Below are 25,561 nucleotides of genomic sequence, written 5' to 3' on the forward strand. Positions count from 1 at the left end.
TTGTCATTTTAAACCTTGTTTGCCAGTTGATTCTGTGTTTTTCTTTGTTCCTTTTTTTTCTTTTTTGGTTTGATGATTTCCTTTTATTTCATGCTTGCATCTTCTTGTTTTTAGTTTGGTTTTGTTTTGATTTGTGGTTGCCCTGTTTTTCAAGTATGTTAACCCTTTCTTATATCTGCTTGCTTTAGCCTGATAGTCATATAGGCTTAAACACATCCTAAAAAAAAAAAAAAAAAAAAAAAAAAGAGCCTAGATGTTCTTGCTTTCCTTCCCCCCATTTTATGATTTCGATGACTTTTTTTTTATCGTTGTCATGTTTATTCTTTTACTATAGGTGGTTTTTGTTTTTTTTTTTTTTTTCGTTATAGATATGTATACTAGCTTATTTAAGTGATTATTTTCCAATAGTGATTTCCTCCATCTTAGCTTACTTTTTTACTTAGAGGAGGCCTTTCAGTATTTCTTTTAGAATGGGTTTACTATTGCAGTACTGTTTCAGTTTTTGTTTGTTGGATTGATTATTTATTTTTTCCTTCTATTTTAATGTTTTCTTGCTGGGTAGAGTATTCTAGGCTGCAGATTTTTCCCTTTTAGAACTTTGGCTATATCTTGCCACTCTCTTCTGGCCTCTAGTGTTTCTGTAGAGAAATCAGCTTATAACCTTATGGGGGTTCCCTTATAATCAACTCTGTTTTTTTCTTGCTGCCTTTAGAATCCTCTCTTTAACTTTTGCTATTTTTATTATAATATATCTTAGTGTGTGTCCGTTTGGGGTTTTCTGTGCTTCCTATATCTTGATATCAGTTTCCTTTAGATTTGGCAAATTTTCAGCCATAATTTCTTCAAATATATTTTCAATCCCCTTTACTTTTTCTTCTCCTGTAATCCCTATATATGTAGATTGGCCACTTAATATTATCCCATAGATCTCTTATATTACTGTCATGTTTTTTCACTTGGCTTTCTGTCTACTGTCTTGATTGGGTCATTTCCATTATTCTATTTTTGAAGTCACTAATTCCTTCCTCTGCATTATTCATCTTTCTCTTCAGTGCCTTTAACTCAGCTTGCATCTCTGCAAATGAATTTTCTAATTTTTATTGGCTCCTACTTATATTTTCTTGTTTCTTTCTAAAGTCCCCTGCATTACTATTCATATCCATTGTTAATTCCTTCATATTTGCTCTTAATTCCTCCTTCATATTTTTACTATCTCCTTTTGGAACTCTGTTAGACTGCAGAGGTATGTTTCATTGTTTCCTCCTTCAGGTGAATCCTCCTGTTTTTTAAACTGGGAATACTTCCTGAGCTTCTTAATTTTGCTTATATTTTTCTTATTCTGTGAGTTTAGGGAAAACGACTACTGTAGTCTTGGAAGGCTACTTATATGCGAGAGCACTTCTGGGTATTTTGTGAGGGCTTACTGTTTGTTTTTGGCATGAGGGCTTCTTTTGGTTTGCATGTTCATTGCTCTTTCCTCAGTGTGTGAAGACTGTTATCCCTTTGATAGAGTGCTGTGCATGATTCCAGGGAGATGGAGGCAATAGTCAGTAATAGTAGCCAGTACCTTGTTGCTTGGTCCTTGACAGTGGCAAGGACCCACAGGAAGGTGGTGCAGACTGCCCTTAGTTGCAGGGTCCTCAGAAATGGCAGTGACCCTTAGTCAGATGTGGGCAGTGGCCAGAATGTTTGGCAGTGGCAACAGCAGGGCATGTTTTTTCCCAGGGGAGTGAGAGAAACAACAGGTGGTGCTTGGTTGCATTGACCTCTTCTCTGCTGACTTCTGAAGTGACCAGAGCTGTAGGTGGTGCCTGTTCACAGACCCTTAGTAATGGCAGGCCACACCCACCTCTGGAGTCTGAGATGACTGAGTTTGCCCCTCTACCTGTATACCATCCAAGTGGCACCCTATCATGCTTAGCCTGCTTAGGAGATGCCACCACCTATAGCCCACACAAGAGGGCCCATTGCTGGTAGTCCATGCAAGAGGCTGCCTGTAGCCTCACCCTCTAAGAGTCTGCATGTGTGCATACAAAGATATTATTATGGCAGTCCTTTCCTCCCCCTCATTCCCTCCCCAACAATGATGCTTTGCCTCTCTTGGGGGCCTAGACTTCCTCCAAGTTTCCCTCAGCTATGGTGTTCCACTCCCCAGCTCTTGGCACACTCTAGTCCCTCAGGCTGTTCGCACACAGCCAGCCCTAACCCTCTCCCAAGAACTGACCTCTAAAGCCTGTGGGTCAGCACTCACCCACCTTCAGAGCATCTCAGGCTGTGGTGTCCTGGAAAGTGATACCAGTAGTCTGTGATGCTCTCTCTGCTTTGCCCTCTTCAGTCCAGCAGCTGTGCTTTTCTCTGAGGCTTTGAGGTCTGGGGTGATCTCTCTGTCAGTTAGGTATCTTCCCAGGGTGTGTGTCCCTTTCTTCTTTCACAGCTCCCTCTCAGGAGTGCTAATCCTTGTCCTGATTCCTTTTTTTTTTTCTTTCTTTTTTTTTTTTTTTTTGGCTTTTCTCTCTCTCTCTGTCTTCTTCTCTTTTTCCCCCTTTTGCTCTACCCAGTTATGTGGAGGGTTTCTTGCCCTTTTTGGAAGTTTAATGTCTTCTGCCAGAGTTCAGTAGATAATCTATGAGACTCGCTCTAAAATGTGGATGGGTTTTTTTGATGTGTTTGTAGAAGGTGAGTGCCATGTCTCACTCCTCTGCCATCTTTATCCTGCCTCAAATTAGGACTACTTTTAACATCAGATGATTTATAGGTCACATGGATTACTTTTTATATAATCATTCATAAATTGTATTTTAATTTTCTGTAAACAATTGTGAATACAAATAGCATGCAAATAACCTATTCTCTTGGGGAAAAAAAGTATTTTCATTGAATAGTAAGCCAGATAATAGAAATATTAGTAGAAAATATACCTTTAAGAGATGCATTTATCAGAGGCTGTTTGGGGCATTTTTTAGCCTTTTCTATAGATAAATGACATTAAACACACCCACTTGTCAGATTGCCATTCTGTGGTGAACATTCTGACTGTGAGAGTTTTTCAAAGCCTGAGACCAACTATAGTAACATTTAGATGGAGGTGTTACTGTCCACCAGAGGAGGTTAGCATCTTTTTTGTTTGCTTGACATAAATCTTTGTACAACAACAAATGAGCCTCTATTCCTGCTGTTTTTCAAATGCAAGCTTTGTTCATTTCTTCTATTTCTGGAACTCAGAAAACATTTTTGGAGTAAATATTTCTCACCCAAAGACAGATACAACAACTATATTGCACCAGTAATTCAAATATTCTTGACTTTTAAATTATAGACATAAATCAAGACAATGGCCAAGTCAGCTAGTCTAATTAAATATCATTTTAATGGAATTCTTTTTTAATATTTTAGTAATTTTTATATTTTTTATAAAACTGTATACCTTTTGTTAAGTACTTTCGTTTTTCTATTGTAAAATGGACCTTATGTTTTTTCTCTGAGATATATGTATGTATACATACACATTTATTTGTTTATAATAAATAAAACATTCAAACTTTTATCTGCTACACTCACAAAGGGAGCAGTGTTCTACAGATTGATTTTATTATTTGCTACTTACTGTGTTCTGTTGTTTCTTATGGTAATTTTCACTCGATCCTGAAAATCATTCCATTATACTACTGTTATCACTGGTGAATATCAACAGTTTTGTCTGTTCCTTCCCAATTGTTACATTTTTAATTTCCCTCCCCTTTCAATATAAGCTAATATGTGCAAAAGGATGATAAAAGAGCACAATAGCCCTCTCCTGTTATTGTTTTGGTCTTGGCTTTAGTCTATGTGTCTCAGGTGTTTCATTATTTCTGTATTTGTATGATGATGGCTTTTGGGATGAGATGTGTGTCATTTAATTAAGGTAGTTCCTGTTGATTTTTGAATGTCTGATTCTAGCACATGTGTTGAATTTTGTCACATGCCTTTACATTGTTCATGAAAAAGATGTTTTCTCATTAGGTTTATTTAAAAGAAGACTCGATATATATTTTATATCATTGAACTCTTTTTATATTTCTAGGATAAACTAACTTAGTCATGTTTTAACATTCTGCTAAATTCTATTTGCTAATGTTTAACAATTTTTTATTAAGGTCAACAATTGAGGTTGGTATGAAATTTCTTCTTTCAGAGGGCAATATTTCTTAGGTTTTAGTGAAAATATTTAACTTAAAGTGATTTTATTTAGCTTAGCCTAACACCTTCTATGACAATACATTTTTAATAGCTGTGTAACATTCCATTTTTTATGTGTGTGTACACATCACTCTCTTTTTTTAATCACATTTGTAGTTCTATAATGATCATCACAATCCAGTTTCATAGGATTTCCATCCCACAACACAAACACACCCCCCCCAAAACTGTCATCTCCTGAGACCATAAGTTTTTCAATGTCTGTGAGTCAGCATCTGTTCTGCAAAGAAGTTCAGTCTGTCCTTTTTTCAGATTCCACATGTCAGTGAAAGCATTTGATATTGGTGTCTCATTATATGCCTCACTTCACATAGCATGATAATTTCTAGGTCCATCCATGTTGCTAAAAATGCTCATATTTTGTTCATTTCAAAGGCTGAGTCATATTCTATTGTGTATATGTACCACATCTTCTTGATCCACTCCTCTGTCAATGGACACTTAGGTTGTTTCCAGGTCTTAGCTATTGCAAATAGTGCTGCAATGAACATCAGAGTACATGTGTCTTTGCGAGTTGTGGTTTTCTCTGGATAGATGCCCAGGGGTGGAATTGCTGGATCAAATGGTAGTTCTATTTTTAGACTTCTGAGGAATCTCCATACTGTTTTCCACAATGGTTGCACCAATTTACATTCCCACCAACAGTGTACTAGGGTTCCTTTTTCTCCACACCCTCTCCAGCACTTCTTGTTTGTAGACTTTTGGATCATGGCGATTCTGGCTGGTGGAAGGTGGTACCTCATCACGGTTTTGATTTGCATCTCTCTGATCATGAGTGATGTTGAACATCTTTTCATGTGTTTCTCGGCCAATTGTATGTCTTCTTTGGAGAACTATCTGATTAGATCTTCTGCCCGTTTTTCGATGGGATTGTTTGTTTTTTTGGTATTGAGTGGTAGGAAGTGTTTGTAAATTTTGGAGATTAATCCCTTGTCAGTCGATTCACTTGCAAAGATTTTCTCCCATTCTGTGGGTTGTCTTTTCTTTTTGTTTAGGGTTTCCTTTGCTGTGCAGAAACTTTGAAGTTTGATTAGGTCCCATTTGTTTATTTTTGTTTTTACTGTCATGACTCTAAGAAGTGGATCTGAGAAGATGTTGCTGTCGTATATGTCAGAGAGTGTTTGGCCTATGTTTTCCTCTAAGAGTTGTATAGTGTCTGGTCTTATATCTAGGTCTTTAATCTATTTTGCGTTTATTTGGAGGTTTGGTGTTAGGGAGTGTTCTAATTTCATTCTTTTCCATGTGGCTGTCCAGTTTTCCCAGCACCACTTATTGAACAAGCTGTCCTTTCTCCATTGTATTTCCTTGCCTCTGTTGTCATAGATGAGTTGGCTGTAGGTGTGTGGGTTTAATCCCGGGCTGTCTATTCTATTCCACCGATCTAGGTTCCTGTCTTTGTGCCAGTATCATATAGTTTTGATGACTGTTGCTTTGTAGTAGAGCCTGAAGTCTGGGAGCCTGATTCCTCCAGCTCCATTTTTCTTTTTTTCTTTTTCAGGATATCTTTGGCTCTTCTGGGTCTTTTGTGCTTGCAAACAATCTTTAAAATATTTTGTTTGAGTTCTGTGAAAAATGTCCTTGGTAATTTGATAGGGATTGCATTGAATCTGTAGATTGCCTTAGATGGTAGAGTCATTTTGATAATAGCAACTCTTCCAGTCCAAGAACACAGTATGTCTTTCCACCTATTTGTGTCATCTTTGATTTCTTTCCTCAGCATTTTATAGTTTTCATAGTACAGATCTTTTGTCTCTTGAGGTAGGTTTACTCCTAGGTATTTTATTCTTTTTGATGCAATGGTAAACAGATTTTCTTCCCTAATTTCTCTTTCTGATCTTTTGTTGTTAGTATATAGAAATGCAGTTGATTTCTGTGTATTGATTTTGTAACCTGTGACTTTGCCAAATTCATGGATGAGCTCTAACAGTTTTCTGGTAGAGTCTTTAGGATTCTCTAGGTATAGTATCATGTCATCTGCAAATAGTGATAGTTTTAGTTCTTCCTTTCCAATTTGGATTCCTTGTATTTCTTTTACTTCTCTGATTGCTGTGGCTAGGACTTCCAGAACAATGTTGAAGAGTAGTCGAAAGAGCAGACATCCTTCCCTTGTTCCTGATCTCAGCAGGAATTCTTTCAGCTTTTCACCATTGAGAATGATGTTAGCAGTGGGTTTGTCATATACAGCCTTTATTATGTTGAGGTAGGTTCTCGCTATGCCCATTTTCTGAAGGGTTTTTATCAGAAATGGGTGTTGGGTTTTGTCAAAGGCTTTTTCTGCATCAATTGAGAGGATCATATGATTTTTGTACTTCAGTTTGTTAATATGGTGTATGACACTGATTGATTTGCGGATATTGAAGAACCTTTGCATCCCTGGGACAAATCCCACTTGATCAAGATGTACAATCCTTTTAGTGTATTGTTGGATTTGGTTTGCTGGTATTTTGTTGAGGATTTTTGCATCAAAGTTTATCAGTGAAATTGGCCTGTAGTTTTATTTTTTTGTGGTGTCTTTTCTGGTTTTGATATCAGGGTGTTGGTGGCTTCATAGAATAAGTTTGGGAGTATCCCTTCTCTGAAATTTTTTTAAATAGTTTTAGAAGGAGAGGGGTTATCTCTTCTTTAAATGTTTGATGGAACTCACCTGTGAAGCCATCTGGTTCTGGACTTTTGTTTGTTGGATGTTTTTAATCACTTTCAATTTCAGTACTTGTGATTGGTCCATTCATCTTTTCTGTTTCATCTTGGTTTAGTTTTGGGAGATTGCACTTTTCTACGAATTTGTCCATTACTTCTAGGTTTTCCATTTCATTGACATATAGTTGTCTCTTATGATCCTTTGTGTTTCTGTGATGTCTAATTTTATTGATTTGAGTCACCTCCCTTTTTTTCTTGATAAACCTGGCTAAGGGTTTATCAATTTTGTTGATCTTTTCAAAGAACCAGATTTTCATTTCATTGCTCTTTTCTATGGTTTTCTTTGTTTCTAGTTCATTAATTTCTGCCCTGATCTTTATGATTTCTTTCATTCTAGAACTTTCGGTCTTGTCTGTTCTCTCTCTAGCTGCTTTAGATGTAAAGTTAGGTTGTTTATTTGAGCTTTTTCTTGTTACCTGAGGTAGGCTTGTATTGCTATACACTTTCCTCTTAGAACAGCTTTTGCTGAATCTCTTAGGTTTTGGAGTGTCGTATCTTTGATGTCATTTGCTGCTAGGTATTTTTTAATTTCTTCTTTGATTTCTTCTGTGATCCATTGGTTGTTTAGTAGCATGTTGTTTAGTCTCCACGTGTTTGTGTTTTTTGCGGATTTTTTCTTGTTGTTGATTTCCAGTTGTATAGCATTGTTGTCAGAAAAGATGCTTGATATGACTTTAATTTTCTTAAAGTTACCAAGCTTGGATTTGTATCCCAGGATGTGATCAATCGTAGAGAATGTTCCATGTGCACTTGAGAAGAATGTGTATTCTGTTGCTTTTGTATGGAGTATCCTATAAATATCTATTAAGTCCATCTGGTTTAGTGCTTCATTCAGGGTCTGTGTTTCCTTATTGATTTTCTGTCTGGATGATCTGTCCATAGCTGTAAGTGGGGTGTTAGAGTCCCCCACTATGATTGTGTTATTGTTGATTTCTCCTTTTAAAGTTGTTAGCAATTGCCTTCAGAATTTGTGGTGAACCTATATTGGGTGGGTAGATATTTAAAATTGTTATATCTTCTTCTTGGATTGATCCTTTGAATCTTATGTAATGACCTTTTTTGTCCCTTAAAATATTCTTCATTTTAAAGTCTATTTTGCCTGATATGAGTATTGCTACTCCAGCTTTCTTTGGATTCCCACTTATGTAGACTATTTTCTTCCATCCTCTCATTTTAATTTGTATGTGTCCCTAGAAGTGAAGTGGGCCTCTTGAAGACAGCATATATATAGGCCTTGGCTTTGTATCCATTCAGCCAGTTTATGTCCTTTGGTTGGGGCATTTAGCCCATTAACATTTAAGGTAATTATTGATATGTATGTTCTTATTGCCATTTTATTAATTGCTTTAGATTTGTTTTTGTTGCTCTTTTTTCTTCCCTTCTTTTCTTGTTCTCCCCTTTGTGGTTTGATGATTATCTTTAGTGTTGTATTTGAGTTGATTTTTCTTTGTTTGTGTATCAATTGTAGATTTTTGGTTTGCAGTTATTCTGAAGTTTTGATATAAGAGTATGTAGATGAGATTGTTTTCAGTTGTTGGTCTCTTAATTGCAAGTGCATCTCCAGTGTCCTGCATTTGTACATCCTTTTCTCACAATTTCTGATTTTGGTGGCATATTTGTGCATGGATGATTTCATATATTTTCTGTATATTTGCCTTCACTGGTGAGCCTTGTCATTTGTGGTATTTTTGTTTCCTGTTGTGGCCTTTTCTTTTCTGCCTAGAGAAGTTCCTTTAGTATTTGTTGTAAAGCTGGTTTAGTGTTGCTGAATTCTCTTAGCTTTTGGTTATCTGTGAAGGTTTTGATTTCTCCTTCAAATCTGAATGAGAGCCTTGCTGGGTAAAGTAATCTTGGTTGGAGGTTTTTTCCTTTCATCATGTTAAGTATATCGTGCCACTCCCTTCTGGCCTGCAGAGTTTCTGCTGAATAATCTGCCGATAGCCTTCTCAGGGTTCCCTTGTATCTTATTTGTTTCTTTTCCCTAGCTGCTTTCAGTGTTATCTCTTTGTCTTTAATATTGGTCAGTTTGATTAATATGTGTCTCGGGGTATTCCTCCTTGGGTTTATTTTATATGGTACTTATTTGCGTGAGTGATTCCTTTCCCATGTTAGGGATGTTTTCAGCTATTATCTCCTTGAATATCTTTTCTGTCCTTTTCTCTCTCTCTTCTCCTTCTGGTACCCCTATAATATGTATGTTGATGTGCTTCACGTTGTCCCAGAGTTCTCTGAGACTCTCTTCATTTGTTTTCAATCTTTTTTCTCTTTTCTGTTCTGCATTCGTAATTTCCACTAATCTGTCCTCCACCTCACTTATTCGTTCTTCTGCCTCCTGTATTCTGCTGTTAGCTGCCTCTAGTGAATTTTTTATTTCAGTTATTGTATTTTGCATGTCTTCTTGTTTAAGTTTTATATCTTGTATCTCTTTGGTCAGTGTTTCCTGTAAGTTATCCATCTTTGCCTCCAGGTTATTTCCAATGTCTTGCATCATCTTCAGCATCAACAATCTAAAGTCTTTTTCCTGGAGGCTGAGAATCTCCTCATCACTTAGCTTATTTTCTGGGTTTTTTCCTTTCTCCCTCATCTGAGTTATAGTTCTCTGTCTTTTCATTTTCATAGGTTTTTTGGTGTGGAAACCTTTTTACAGATGATAGAGTTGTAGCCTCTCTTCCTTCTGGTGTCTTCCCCCCTTGTGGCTGAAGTCATTCTGGGGGCTTGGTGTAGGCTTCCTGATGGGAGGGACCTATGCCTGCCCACTGGTAGGTGGAGCTGATTCTTATCCTTCTATCCCTCTAGTGAGTGGGGCATAGTCCCTGGATGGGGTTAGAGGCAGCTGTGTGCCTGAGGGGTCTTTATGTAGCCTGTTTACTCAGGGGCTGTGCTGTGATCCCACCTGGATTGTTGTTTGGCCTGGAGCTTCTCAGTGCTGATGGGTAGGGCCAGATTTTCCCAAAATGGCCACCTTCAGAGGAAGGTATGCTGCTGGATATTCCCGAGAGCTTTGCTTTCAATGTCCTTCCCTCAGAACAAGCCACATTCACACCTGTTTTCCCAGGATGTCCTCCAAGAACTGCAGTCATGTTTGACCCAGATTCCCATGGAGACCTCACTCTGCCCTGGGACCCAGTGCATGTGAAAGTCCATGTGTGCCTTTTAAGAATAGGGTCTCCATTTTCCCCAGTCCCGTGGAGCTCCTGTGCACAAGCCCCACTGGCCTTCAATGCCAGATGCTCCAGGGTCTCTTTCTCCCAGTGCTAGATTCCCACATGTGGGGGTTTGATATGGGGCTCAGAGCTCTCACTGTTGTAGGTGAATCTCTCTGAACCAGTTAGTTTCCAGTTTGTTGGGCTTCCCACCCGTGAAGTATGGGGTTGTTTACATCGAGTAATCGCTCCTCCTACCTCTTGATTTGGCCTCGTCTTTGTCTTCTGTCATAGGATATCTTTTTTTTAAGATTTCTGGTCTATTTGGTTGAAGATTGCTTGACCTTTAGTTGTGAATTTTGTTGTCTTTAGGAGAGAAGTTGAGCTCCACTCCTTCTATTCTGCCATCTTAATCCCATCTCCCCACATCTCTTTTATCTACCAGTGGACACTTAGATTGCTTCTATATCTTGGCTACTATAAAGATGCAATGAATATTGGAGTGCATTTATTATAAGTGAAATAAAAAATGTCAGAACAAAGTGTGCAAATACTGCATGATCAAACTTATATGTGTAATCTAAAAAATAAAAGAAATGAAACAAAGTAAAAGCATGCATAGATACAAAGAATAAATGGATGGTTACAAGAAGGATAGGGGGCTAAGAAGAAATAGGTGAAGGGGATTAAGAGGTACAAACCTCCAGTTGTATAAATCATGAGTACATAATATACAGTGTAAGAAATATTGTAAATAACATTCTAGTAACTTTAATATGGGGACAGGTGGTTACTTATGAACATTTCATAATGTATGTAAATGTCAAATAAATATGCAGTCCATCTGAAACTCACATAATGTATGTCAACTACATTTCAATAAGTTAAAAATAAAAAATTAAATTTTCCTTCTTCTTGTTTAGTAGTGTAAGAATTGTCTAATCTGTAAATGCTTATCTGTGTGCTTAAATGAAGTCACCAGGGGTTTTAGGAAGGTTAGTTTGAAAAATTCCCCATCTTTTCACTGTAAATAAACCTGTTATAATTTGATTTTGGTAGCATATACTTCTAGAAAATTACTAATCTTCTATAATTTTAAATATATTTGCATAGAGTTAAGTAAATTATCATGATTTTGTCTTTTTATAACCAATTCTTTGATTATTTTTATCTTTAAAAGTATATTTATTGAGACTTGAGATTATTCATCAGTTTATTCATTATTTTTCAAATGACTTTTTAAATTTTTACAAGTGTTTGTTTTCTTAGTTCTAAAAATATTATAATCAAATATTATATAGAAGTCCCATTGTGGCTCAGAGAGTTAAGAACCCAACTCGTTTTTATGAGGATGTGGGTTAAATCCCTGGCCTAACTCAGTGGTTTAAGGATTCCATGATGTGCAAGCTGCAGTGTGGATCACAGATGCGTCTCAGATCTAATGTTGCTGTGGCTGTGGGGTGTGCTAGGAGATGCCACTCCAATTTGACCCATAGCCTGGGAACTTCCATATGCCACAAGTGTGGCCATAAAAGGGAAATAAAGAAGTATATATAAGGATAAATAATTAATTTTGTATTAAACTTATAAATAATAGAGTGACAATTATTTTGACCTTTGATCTATACAAATTTTAAATTTTCTCTTTGTAGGCAGATAATGAATTATATAAAGCAATACATAGTACAGTCACACAGTCTTTATATGCCATCTATACTATATATTATAGCAGATTATAATCTAGGATATATATATACTAAATATACTATACTATATATACTACATATGGTTATAGGTCATTGTACATAGTTATATTTGTATGTATGGGTATATCTATCATCTTTCTATGTCTAGATAGATATGTCTAAACCTACTTATCGTCTATCTCTATCTATCTATATCTATATTTAGATACATAGACAATACCCCCATACATAACAAATATAACTGTATAACCACCTATAACTATATGTAGTATCTATACTCTGTCTGTATAGATATACATAGATATAGAAAGATGGATAGATGATGGATAGATAAATACACAGATATTTGCAGTAAAGTTTTAACTCACTGGGGACTTAGCATGCTCAAATTCTACCCGTTCCAAAGAAACAATGAACCCTCTTTTGGGGGAGATACCCTCTTTTGGGAGAACTGTTTGAATAGTCTGCCATATAAGAGTTTACTTAAAACATGTCTGTATGCTTGTATATGTGGGGCCTTTGGCTATGCCATACAATTTGTGGTAACAGTGTGATTAATAATGTGTTTATTTTTGTTCATCTGTGGCCTTGAGGTATGCTTTTTAAGACCTCTAGAGAGGAGGAAAGAGAGTTGGACACTCGATTGTTAACATGAGAAGTGTGGATATCCCTTGCTCACATCGTTGACCCTCAATAAAAACCCTGGACACTAGCATCCTTATTTGTTAATACTGTATTATTGCTGGGAGAATTAAATGCCATGTTCATGACTCCATGGGGAAGGAGCAACAGAATGCTTATGACTGGTTTCCTCTAGGTCATGCGCACCTTTTGCCTTGCTGATTTAAATTTGTACCCTTTCAATGTAGTAAACTGTAAGCATGGATATAACAACTTATCTAAATTCTGTTGATCCTTCTAGCAAATCATTGTATCTGAGTGTAATCTTGGGAACATCTGACGCAATACATGTGTCTGTATCTATACCTACATCTATAAATATGTATATACACATTTTTTTCCTATTTTCTCCATTCTCCTTCCATTGTCTGTCTCCCACTGCACAATTTTAATCAAAGTAATTGTTGTTTCTTGTGTTTAATACTTATAACCTATTCATTTGCCACATTTTAACAATTATGTATGGACTCCAAATATTAAAAAAGAACAATAAGCCTATAAGGAAAAAAATCTGAAAAAGAATGAGTATATGTACATGTATAACTGAATCACTCTGCTGTGCACCTGAAACTAACACAACATTGTAAAGCAGGTATACTCCAATTTTAAAAAAGAATAGTAAGCAGGCCTGTTTTATGGTTTATCCTCTATTTCTCTTCTCTTCTACTTTTCCTTGCATCATGTTAACATTAGTAGGAAAAAACATGCATATACATTATATTGTCATACTTATCACCACGGTGGTCATGTTTTCATCTTGGCTCTGCAGTTAAATGTAGCAATGCTTATTTCTAGTCTTTTGCTTTAGTTTCACAGGTTATCTTTATTGGGAAATAGTCTTTCAAGTATTTTCTTCAAGAAGGTTCATGGGCATTTTATTCCTTGGTATAGTTTTACAGAACTATTAAATTTATTTTGAATATAAGCTGCCACAATAAAAATCCTTATGGCTTCCTTTATTCCACTGAACATCCTGTAGATATTGCTAAGTTTTCATGTAACTTCATTGTCTATGTGGGAGCTTGCATTCTTTATCTACTTAAAAACAATTTACAAAATTTGCTTGGCTCTCCAAAGATGATTTTTTTATTTTAATTAATTAATTAATTTATTTATTGCTTTTTAGGGCCACACCAGCAGCATATGGACATTCCCACAGCCACAGCCACAGCAATGCAGGATCCAAGCCACATCTTCAGTCTACACCACAGTTTGTGCAATGCTGGATCATTAACCCACTGAGCAAGGTCAGGGATCGAACCTACATTTCATGGATACTAATCAGGTTTGTTTCTGCTTAGCCACAATGGGAACTCCCAAAGAATGCTCTTTTAAATACTTACTGCCCCTAAGTTCAATTATATGCTTAATGTGGATAACTGTTTTTGGCTCACAGTGGTCCCATTGAATGTATATTATATGTCCTCTAGGCTTAGGATTGACATCCCCAAAGGGAAAAAACAAACACAAAAATGTGAAATAAAATTTACAGATTTTCTTACATTATTTAGAATGTTAAGCCATTTAAAATCCATACTATTTGTTAAATTTCTTAGACTCATAAATGTATTATATACTGGCAACTTAACATTTTGTGAAATTTTTTATTATAGTTTATTTATAGTGTTGTACCAATTTCCACTGTGCAGCATAGTGTCCCAGTCATATATAAATGGAAGACAGTATGAGAAAAAGATGTATACATGTATATGTTTATATATCATTCTCTCCTCCATCACATTCTACCTCAAGAGATTGGATATAGTTCCCTGGGGGAGGAAGTTGGATGGACAGGAAGGTTGGGATTGGTACATTTTGTATAGTTTTTACTTTAAAATATCTTAATCCCTTTTTATGTTCCTTCCACTGTCTCCTCTTCCTCAATCACCATTTCTTCACTATTGCTTTACTTCTTTGTATAGTCACATAATTTTCACAAAATTTTCTTAGACAATACTTGGCTATATTGTGTGAGAGAAAATCAGTGAAGCATTTTATTACTGCTTGTGTTGAGACAATTATTTTATTTTGATTCAAAGTTTGAGCATAGGTATACTGGTTTCCCAAGGTGGCATGTATTTTTGACAGTGGGGATGAAAACTAAGACTCCTTAAGGAATATAGAAACTCAACTGAAGGTCATTTATTTTTCTAATAATTCAAAGAATTTTATTATGTTTATTGTTTTACAACCATCATCACAACTTAATTTTAGAACATTTCTGTCTCAAACAGCCAGTCTACCCCCCTAACTGTCCCCATTGGTAATTTATTTAGATATTACCTTCTAAATAGATGAAATAAATACTTCCTTAGAAAGTTGTCAATATTAATAAATTACATTGATAAATGAAACAAATTTCATTGAGATTTATAAGTTAAATCTATATGATGATTTGAAAAACAATTATTTATCAATAGAAAAATAATTACCCTATGTTTATATTTAAAAATAGGTTAAACTGAGTTTCTCAAATCATTTTTAAGAAATAACTAAATTTTAAATGTTTAAAGATTATTCAATGAAAATGTTTATCTAATTATCATAAAGCTTATAAATATTCTTTACTGTATACTTTGTATTTGCATACATGCCTAGCTGTGTATATGCTCATGTCTTGACACTAATACTAACTGAAATTGTCCTGTGCTAATATTGAATTCTATGTCTTTGTCCTGATAAACACAACTGAAAATATTTGCATTTTAATCCTATAAAGTATATTATTAAAGTTTTATCTTGACACGATGAAAATGTGAACTAATAATTTAATTTGAATAAGTAAATTATTTAATTTAATATGCAAAGTATGCATCCATGCCAAGGAGAGAAAATGCCATGCCATAGGAACAGAGGTTTTATGGTATTCCAAATGCAAAAGGCAATGATAGAACATGTGCATTACACAGAAAAGACATTCAATAAAAATGAACCGATAGTCTCCAAAAGTTAATTTATTCACTACTGATTCCCTGTTTACTCATACCCATTTATGATATTATATTCATATGAGTATTGATAAATATTTTATTTGTTGGTATTACATATGATTTGTGGTAGAAAACCAATTCTAAGTGATTTAAGCAAAACTGAAAACTTAGTGGTTCATGAATCTAAAATTTCTAGAGGTGGCTCTGATGTGAAAAATGCTGGATTCTGGACATTCTAAATGTCATCATGACACTGTGTCTTTCATACTTCAGCTCTCTTTTCTTTTCTTTTCTTTTTCTTTTTGCTCTTTGGGGCCGCACCTGCAGCATATGGAAGTTCCCAGGCTAGGGGTCAAATTGGAACTGCAGCTGTCAGCCTATGTCACCACCACAGCAATGCGGGATCTGAGCCACATCTGTGACCTACACCACAGATCACAGCAATTCTGGATCCTTAACCCACTGAGCAGGGCGGGGGATTGAAACTGCATCCTCATGGATACTAGTTGGATTCGTTACTGCTGATCCAAAACAGGAAGTCCCCTTCAGCTGTTTTCAAGCGTGTTGGCTACAGTATTGTGGTACGCTGGTACAAAATATTGCCACTAGAGGATCCAGGAAGAAAAAAAAAAGATATCAATATTTCTTTTCAAAATCACCAGTCTGACTCTTAGCCAAGTTAATTACCAGACCATGCCTAAACCATGAGCTGTTTCCAGAGTAAAAGAATATATTAAAGGGGCAGGCCTAGATGATATTATAGCTGAAATAAAGTGGTGAATCAGATCAACTTGAATCACCTGAACCAGGAATGGAAAAATGTTTCACCAAAAATAAAGACACTGCACGAATAAATGGCACATGTTGAACAGCTAAAGTAACATGACAATTATAGTATTCCATGAGAACTATTCGTGGAAGCACCTTTTCTTCAACAAAATATTCTAGATATCAAACAGATTGTTTCTTCAAAGCTTAGCAAATAATTGGTTATATTACTGTTAAAGTGGAGATATTTATTCTTCTGCAATGATAATATTGATTAATATTTACTAATGTGATGTTTTATCAGCCTTAAAATTAAAACAAATCTTTAAGCAAATATAGAAAATACAGACACATACTTTTCCTATTTAACCAAGTTAAAATATCATTTATAACATCAAGATGATATGTTTAACTAGATTTTATAGTATATTGACTTGTTTTATAAAATTTATATATTGATTTTAAAGGAAAATTGAATGAGTTAGAATTTTAAAGAATAAGGTATGGTAGTGAGTATGAGGTTTAAATTATTCTTAAAATAATGCCAACTTGGGTGTATAGGGATTTTGTTTTCCATTTAAAGAGTATTATGATATTGTTAAAGTTTGAGACATATTATGTAGTGTGTTGCACAAATTCCAAAAATCCATCCTACATTTCTGTGTATACTCTTTGCAATATGATTTAGGTATTTTTTGTCTTGATAGTAAGAATATCGATTTCTACACTACCTTGAATCTTTGCTTACCTTATTGAAACGGACAGCACTAATGGCCTGAACCAAGCCAGAAAACAAATTGGGACTTGAGCCCATGTGCTGGGACTTGAACCTGGACAAAACCCAGATTGGGACTTATACCCAGATTTTAAATTAGCACTTACCTGATGAATGGACTTACTGAGGTTCATGTTTTTAATGCCTTCGCACAGAAGGAATTCAGCGAGAGACAAAGTAATAGGCATGAAATAGATTTATTAGGATAGGAAGCTTTTGAGAGTTGCAAGCCAGCAAGCAAGGAAGCTCTTCTGTAAGGATCTGGTGGGCTGCAGTTTTATCCTCCAAGGGGAGTGGTGTTGGAAAAGCCTGCCTCTTCCTTTCTGGGAGTAGCAGCTCCTCCTTTGTATCCAGTAAGGTGTGTATTCAAACCAGCAGAAGGGTGGTCCACAAACTCTTTTGTACTTGGCCGGAATCTGAATGCAGGCCTAATCCCATCCCCCACCCAACAACCTGAGGCAATTCTCACACTTCCACAATTCAAGCAAGCCTGCCTTGTTCTCATGGCTTTTTTGAGGAATTTATTTACTATAAATTTATATCACTGTAGTGATCTCCCAATATCCGCTAAATTTCCCTCATTATCTGTGGTCCTTTATTGGGACTTCTAAAACGACCTGTGCCTACTCCAATCCTATCATTATAATTTGGTTTGACCAACAGAATGTGACAGAGGATCGATGTTGTAGAACTTCTGACAATGGTCCTCCAGAGGTCTTGCTCCATTGACTCTCACTCCCTTGTTCCACAGCCCCTGAGAGGACTATGAAAAGTCCTGTATAGCCTCTATGAGAATGAGACCACATGCAGAGAGGCATAGTGAAGGGTATACATGCATCTGACTATTTTTCAGTCATGAGAGAGAAGAAAATCCAACCAAAAGTGACAACCTGAATGAAACTTGAAAACCTTATGCTAAATGAATAAATCAGAAAGAGAAAGACAAGTGCAATATAATCTCAGTTATACATGGAATGTAAAAAAGCCAAACTGATAGAAAAGAATAAAATGGTTGTTAACCAGAATTGGCAGGTGGGGTCTGTGGGGAGGTTAAAGACTTTCAGTTAGAAGATGAATATGTTCTGGGGACAGCATTTTGTTAACAGTTAACAATAAAATATTATATACTTGAAAAATGCTCAGAGTATATTTTAAAAGTTCTCACCACAAAAAAAGTAAGTATGTGATGTGGTAAGTTGTTAGCTAACTCAATGTACTAATCATTTTGTAATGTATTAGTGTATCAAATCAGTGTGATGTACACCTTCAGCTTATACAATGTTATATGTGTACCATTTATCAGTAAAGCTAGAAAAAAGTCACCACCAAACACTAAGCATGTAAATGAAGCAATTTTAGATGATACATCACAAAATGAAGACGACTTCATGAATGTGTCACACCAATCAGAACACCTCTGATTTGAGCACAGAGTAACCAAGATATCTAAACCATTTAATTTGTGAGCAAATTAAATAATAGTTTTCAGTTTGGGGAGTGGTGAGATACACAGCAGTGATAACTCACACACTGTTTTGGTAGTGAGATTTTGTCAAAATTACTCTTTTAATACAGCTATTTTGTCCACTCCTCTGTCAATGAATTTAGGTTTCCTTCATATCTTGGCTATTGTATATAATGCTGCAATGAACATTGAAGTACATGTATCTTTTCTAGTCATGGAGGAGTGGATGCATATACACAGTGGTACATATACACAATGGGATATTACTCAGCCATTAAAAGGAAAGAAATAACAGCATTTGCAGCAACATGGATGGACCTAGAAATTATCATGCTAAGTGAAGTTAGACAGTGAGACACCAACGTCATATGCTGTCACTTATACGTGGAATCTAAAAAAAAAGGATACAAGGAACTTCTTTACAGAACAGATAGTAACTCACAGACTTTGCAAAATTTATGGTTTCCAAAGGAGACAGGTTGTGGGGGGTGGGGATGGGCTGGTGGTTCGGGATGGAAAAGCTATATAATTGGATTGTGATGATAGTTGTACAACTATAAATGTAATAAAATTCATGGAGTTAAAAAAGTTATTTTGCAAGAAACAATAATAAAGGTATAAAAGATTTGATCTTTTTGTCTTTTTAGGGTCACACCTGCAGCATATGGGGGTTCCCAGGTTAGGGGTCCAATTGGCCTATGCCAGAGCCACAACAATGCAGGATCCAAGCCACATCTGTGACCTACACCACAGCACACAGCAATGCTGGATCCTTAACCTACTGAGCGAGGCCAGGGATCAAACCTACATCCGCGTGGTGCTAGTCAGTTTTGCTAACCACTGAGCCACCTTGGGAACTCCGTATAAAAGATTTGAGATAGAAAGTTTCTTAGGGTTAGTCAAAGTTTTATAAAGCTATTTGTAAATTGTTTTTATTAACAAACAACTACATATGCATTTGATATATCTTAAATTAATACTCTATCTGTATACCTTTACTTGTTTAATATACTACTAAAAGTACTTAAATTGATTTTCCTTTCGTCCATCATTCTTTCATTTATATGTAATTATCAGCATATTTTCAAGTATAAAATAGAATATAAGTTTATTGAGTAACGACTGACAGAGCTTAAAATAAAACATGGTTTAAAAAAAGAATGACAGTTTTAAATAGTAGGAAATAAATGTGCAAATTAATTCTACAGCCTGATGAACTTGATTAATGTGTAATTCCCTTTTAGTAGGTTTGCAAAAGGAAAGCTTATTGATGGGGTGGAGAAGTTATAAGCAAATGTCTAAGATCCATTTGGCTTTAACAATTAATTTGTGATTAAAAATAATATCTAGCTGATCAAACTATTTTAAAAAGTGTGGCCAAATTCACAAGTGTTGGTATTGGGTAGAAAAAATTTGACTGATAATTCAGGGACTATTTGGTACACTGGGAATCAATGTGCCTTTTTTTTTTTTAATTAATTAATTTATTTTTCCACTGTATAGCATGGGGGCCAAGATATACTTACATGTATACATTTTTTTGTTCAGTGTACCTTTTTAATGTTCCTATGAACATAAAAATAAACATTTTTATTCATATAACCAAATAATTATATATTTCAAACAATATTTCTCAAATCATGAGTCAGGAAATTGTTTTAATATTACAGTTAGATGTTAACAAAATAAAATGAAATGCAGGAGAATAGAATGTATTGTCTCATATACTGTATATTTTTATCAACCCTTCTACATTTACTGTATATGCCTGTGTGTGTGCATATGCTTGTGTCATTTTAATATAAAATATATTTCTTTTTGTTAATTGCAATCAAAAGTTGAAAACATATAGAGGCGCATGTTTTCAAACCAACTCAAACGTCTGTATTTGAGGACACAGAAAATCATACTGAATTCCATAAACTAGAAATTGCACAAGCCATATTTTCTGAACATGAAGTTAGAAAATAGTAACAAAAATAGTTACAAATAGTGACAAAATCCCAGTCTCACATTTATTCACATACAAGTGCTTTTTACAAAATAACCCAACTATTTCTAAATCTGAAAATAAAGTCTTAAAGGTGATTGGATCAGAGAAAAATAAATAACCACAAGTGTATAATACTGAAATTTCAACCTATTAAAATATATAGGATATTGCTAAAGCCTAAGTCAGATTCAATAAATACCAAAGTGTTTCATTCTCACAAATATAAATTAAATTGTAACAAAATTTAATGATTAATAACTTTTTAAAATTTAATTAAAAATATTAAAATTTGATAAATTTAACTCAAGTAGTTAAAAAATAAAAAATACCAACTCAAGGAATACATGTGAAGTAGTTAATGTAGCTAAAAACATGTTTTAAATGTTTTATAAAAAGTGGAAGAACTGAATCATTATATAAAAAACTTATAAATTCTCCTAAAATCAGTTGACCCCTGAGTTTGTTAAAAACTCACTATTCCTCCCAAATGTTACTTCTGATCATTTAAAATGAGGGTAATGAAAATAATTCCTTACATTTGTACAAAAATTGCATGTAAACAATTATCTGATTTCACTATTGGTGATATTTTAGGAAGGCAAATCAAGCATTGCCATTCCGTTTATAGTGAGGAAAGCAGAAGTTGGGCCTCAGTGATGTTAGTTACATCAAGGACTTCTACAAAGCTTTTTATAGTCACTAGCAACATAAAATATTTAGTTTTAAGTATATTCCTTTTAAAATTTCCCTTCACAGAAATAATAATTATGATAATAGTATTCTGTATTCCATTTATAATTCATAGCTCATGCTTTTTTATTTTCAGGTAAAGTTAATTATTTGGAAGATCGTCAAGATGTAAAATATAAAATCTAAATATTTTATATAAAATATAAAATCAAGTAGACTTAAGTATTTTGGTATCATTTTCTGTTGTACTGTAAAATTGTGTTCCGTGAAGAAAAGTAAACCTATTCATGTTGGCGAAAGGATTTCATTTTTAAATGAGGAATGAAATTGTTTAGTCCATGTAAATAATAACTTGTACATAGAACTTATAGGTTACACAAAGCTATATTATCATTTTAACTTCTCAATATACATTCTTTAAGAGTGATAATATGTTTAAAGTAGAGCAGTAAATACTCAATAACTTTCTACGAAGTCATAGAGCTACAAAACTACAAGGCTCAGAACACAAATACAAGGCTTCTAAATATTACCTCAAAATATAATAACAATAGGACATGAGCTCTTTACTGCACTAACAAAAATAGGAGTCCATTGGTTATTTTTAATACATAATTTCTTAAAAATATATGAGAAGCAAATGAATTTGAGTTGACAGGAAAATAATTTAAAAAATAGAATTGCATTCTGACAAGAAAGCCAACTTTAAAAAGTTATGTTTACATTTAATTATCAAGAAAAGAGTTGCTTTACATTTTAAGTAATGAGTTATTAAAGGACCTCTTTGTATCACTTTAAATGTTAATTCAGACAATAAAAAAATCCAAAATACAATTGCTATCATAGTTAAAATTGTAAAAAGAAAAAATGATTAACCTAATGATCCATTTTTAAATTGATAGTGAGAAAATCCCTACATCAGTGTCCTGAGCAAAATCAACAGGTTGTGACATGGTAACACTTAAATAAGCAAGCCTGGAATTATTTAGAAATATTAAACATTTTTGGACATCTTGGGATGTTTCCACTTACCCATATGAAAATAGGAGTTTTGGAGAATGGTGTTTCAGTTGTAGTTATATTACTTGTCATAGAAAGTGCTTTAGTTCAAATTTATTTTAGGTTTAGCCTACAAGTGAAATAATAATCAATGATGGATAAATATTTTATTTTCTTTAACTTCATTGTAACTAAATACATAAAGCTCAATTTTCTAATCAAATGTTAACATCTAGTAATTAGAAGAAACTTAAAACTTAATTTTATTATTTTTACTCTCACAATGAACTACCAAATGATTATATTTTCTTTTATTGTTCTATAATGTTTTTATGCAATTTTAATTGCATTCTTGGTGTTCCCGTTGGGGCTCAGTGGCTAATGAATCCGACTAGGAATCATGAGGTTGCAGGTTCGATCCCTGGCCTTGCTCAGTGGGTTGAGGATCTGGTGTTGCCCCGAGCTGTGGTGTAGGTCACTGATGTGGCTGGGGTCCGACCTTGCTGTGGCTTTAGCGCAGGCTAGTGACTACAGCTCCAATCGGACCCCTAGTCTGGGAACCTCCATATTCTGTGGGTGCGGCCCTAGAAAAGACCAAAAAATAAAAAAAAAATAATTGCATTCTTTTTGTCTTGATAAATAATTGTGTCTGCTGAGAATATAAACTAAAAAAGTTAAATATTTGCTTATGAAAATGAATGGCCTGCAATTTCTTCCTTTTGAAAACTAGTTTTCTTTTACCTAAAACAGGTCAGTAATTTCCTGCCTTTCTAAAATGAACTCTTATCAGTAGGTTCTCTCCAGATAACTCAGAATTGAATATTGGTATGTATTATGAAAGCTGTGATTTTCTATTTTATTAAATTCATATATTTCCAATTAAGTTTTAGAGCAGATCAATATTTGTCGAATAAAAGTGATAGAAATTTAGTCAAAATCAAATTTACTTCATATTCTATTTAACTTGTAGAGCATTATCTTAGGTAAAAGTATAATTTGTACAAAATCATTTCTTCCCTCCTCCCTTACAACCTTATAAGATAGAAATTCTCAACTTTCAAATTGAAGTAGCTCAGCTGTGATGAATTTATAACAAATTCCTAGTTCTGAGGAATAGTTTGATTAGGTAGGTTTTAAATTTCAACCGTTGAATACCAAAACAAGAACAAAGCAAACCAACAAAAGTTACAGTTTCCTTTAAGTTCCCTAATAGCTGGAAAATGTTGGAATATAAGTTTAAGCATTGGAAATATTTATACTAAAGGACATAATTCTATAATTATTTCAATGAAAAACCTGTGATAGTATTGCAGAGATATTTCTACAGCTACAAATAGGTTCTTAATCATCACTTAGAACTGACAAGTAAGTACAAAATATCCATACAAGAAATGTCAAAACTTGGGGAGTTCCCGTCGTGGCGCAGTGGTTAACGAATCTTACTAGGAACCATGAGGTTGCGGGTTCAGTCCCAGCCCTTCCTCAGTGGGTTAACGATCCGGTGTTGCTGTGAGCTGTGGTGTAGGTTGCAGACGCGGCTCGGATCCTGCGTTGCTGTGGCTCTGGCGTAGGCTGGCAGCTGCAGCTCCGATTCGACCCCTAGCCTGGGAACCTCCATATGCCGCAGGAGCGGCCCAAACAAATAGCAAAAAAGACAAAAAAAAAAAAGTCAAAACTCAAATATAACATGAAATCTAAAACTGGGATGTCAAGATGTTTTCTTTTTAGATAAAGATTTATATTACATTGAAGAATATAATGGTCAACCTTGTGAAACCTGTTCCTCTTTATTGAAAATTACATGAAATATATTAAATTTCCTTGAGGAAAATAAATATGTATGTATATAATTATAGTCATATATTTCTTTTTAAAATTGTATTACATTTTTATTTTATCACTCAATGAATTTTATTACATTTATAGTCATACAACCATCATCACAACCAAATTTTATAGCATTTCCATCCCAAACCCTCAGTGCATTCCCCCACGCCCCAACCTGTCTCATTTGGAAACCATAAGTTTTTCAGTCTGTGAGTCAGCATCTGTTCTGCAAATAGGTTCATTGTGTCCTTTTTTCAGATTCCACATGTAAGTGATAGCCTTTGATGTTAGTGTCTCAATGTCTGACTGACTTCACTTAGCATGATAATTTCTAGGTCCATACATGTTGCTAAAAATGCTGTTATATCTTTCCTTGTAATGGCCGAGTAATATATATGTACCACATCTTCTTTAGCCACGCCTTTGTCAATGGATATTTAGGTTGTTTCCAGGTCTTGGCTATTGCAAATAGGGCTGCAATGAACATCGGAGTACATGTGTCTTTTTGAATCATGGTTTTCTCTGGATAGATGCCTAGGGGTGGGATTGCTGGATCAAATGGTAGTTCTATTTTTAGATTTCTGAGGAATCTCCATACTGTTTTCCACAGTGGTTGCACCAATTTACATTCCCACCAACAGTGTACTAGGGTTCCTTTTTCTCCACACCCTCTCCAGCACTTCTTGTTTGTAGACTTTTGGATCATGGCCATTCTGGCTGGTGTAAGGTGGTACCTCATCATGGTTTTGATTTGCATCTCTCTGATCATGAGTGATGTTGAACATCTTTTCATGTGTTTCTCGGCCATCTGTAAGTCTTCTTTGGAGAACTGTCTGTTTAGATCTTCTGCCCGTTTTTCGATGGGGTTGTGTGTTTTTTTGGTATTGAGTGGTAAGAAGTGTTTGTAAATGTTGGAGATTAATCCCTTGTCAGTCGATTCACTTGCAAAGATTTTCTCCCATTCTGTGGTTTGTCTTTTCGTTCTGTTTAGGGTTTCCTTTGCTGTGCAGAAACTTTGAAGTTTGATTAGGTCCCATTTGTTTATTTTTGTTTTTACTGTCATGACTCTAAGAAGTGGATCTGAGAAGATGTTGCTGTCGTTTATGTCAGAGAGTGTTTGGCCTATGTTTTCCTCTAAGAGTTGTATAGTGTCTGGTCTTATATCTAGGTCTTTAATCTATTTTGCGTTTATTTGGGAGTTTGGTGTTAAGGAGAGTTCTAATTTCATTCTTTTCCATGTGGCTGTCCAGTTTTCCCAGCACCACTTATTGAACAAGCTGTCCTTTCTCCATTGTATATCCTTGCCTCTGTTGTCATAGATGAGTTGGCTGTAGGTGTGTGGGTTTAATCCCGGGCTGTCTATTCTATTCCACCGATCTAGGTTCCTGTCTTTGTGCCAGTATCATATAGTTTTGATGACTGTTGCTTTGTAGTAGAGCCTGAAGTCTGGGAGCCTGATTCCTCCAGCTCCATTTTTCTTTTTTTCTTTTTCAGGATATCTTTGGCTCTTCTGGGTCTTTTGTGCTTGCAAACAATCTTTAAAATATTTTGTTTGAGTTCTGTGAAAAATGTCCTTGGTAATTTGATAGGGATTGCATTGAATCTGTAGATTGCCTTAGGTGGTAGAGTCATTTTGATAATAGCAACTCTT

At 34.9% G+C, this 25,561-nt stretch overlaps 1 long non-coding RNA gene across 2 annotated transcripts in view; it reads left to right on the forward strand.

Moving 5' to 3' along the window:
- Window positions 1-25,561, forward strand: part of LOC110257219 (uncharacterized) — a 233,427-nt gene that overhangs the window by 69,255 nt on the left and 138,611 nt on the right. Inside the window, exon 3 of one of the 2 annotated variants that reach the window (XR_014831079.1) lies at window positions 12,376-15,209. The exons of the other annotated variant lie outside the window; for it this stretch is intronic. This is a non-coding gene — a long non-coding RNA (uncharacterized LOC110257219). Of the gene's footprint in view, window positions 1-12,375; window positions 15,210-25,561 lie in introns of those variants that run through there. 2 annotated transcript variants of the gene reach the window in all.

Source organism: Sus scrofa, chromosome 16 (assembly GCF_054392235.1).
Source record: "Sus scrofa isolate SSC_HxYL_T2T_F1_AM1 chromosome 16, Sscrofa_HxYL_maternal_Yorkshire_Landrace_v2.0, whole genome shotgun sequence".
NCBI lineage: Eukaryota > Metazoa > Chordata > Mammalia > Artiodactyla > Suidae > Sus > Sus scrofa.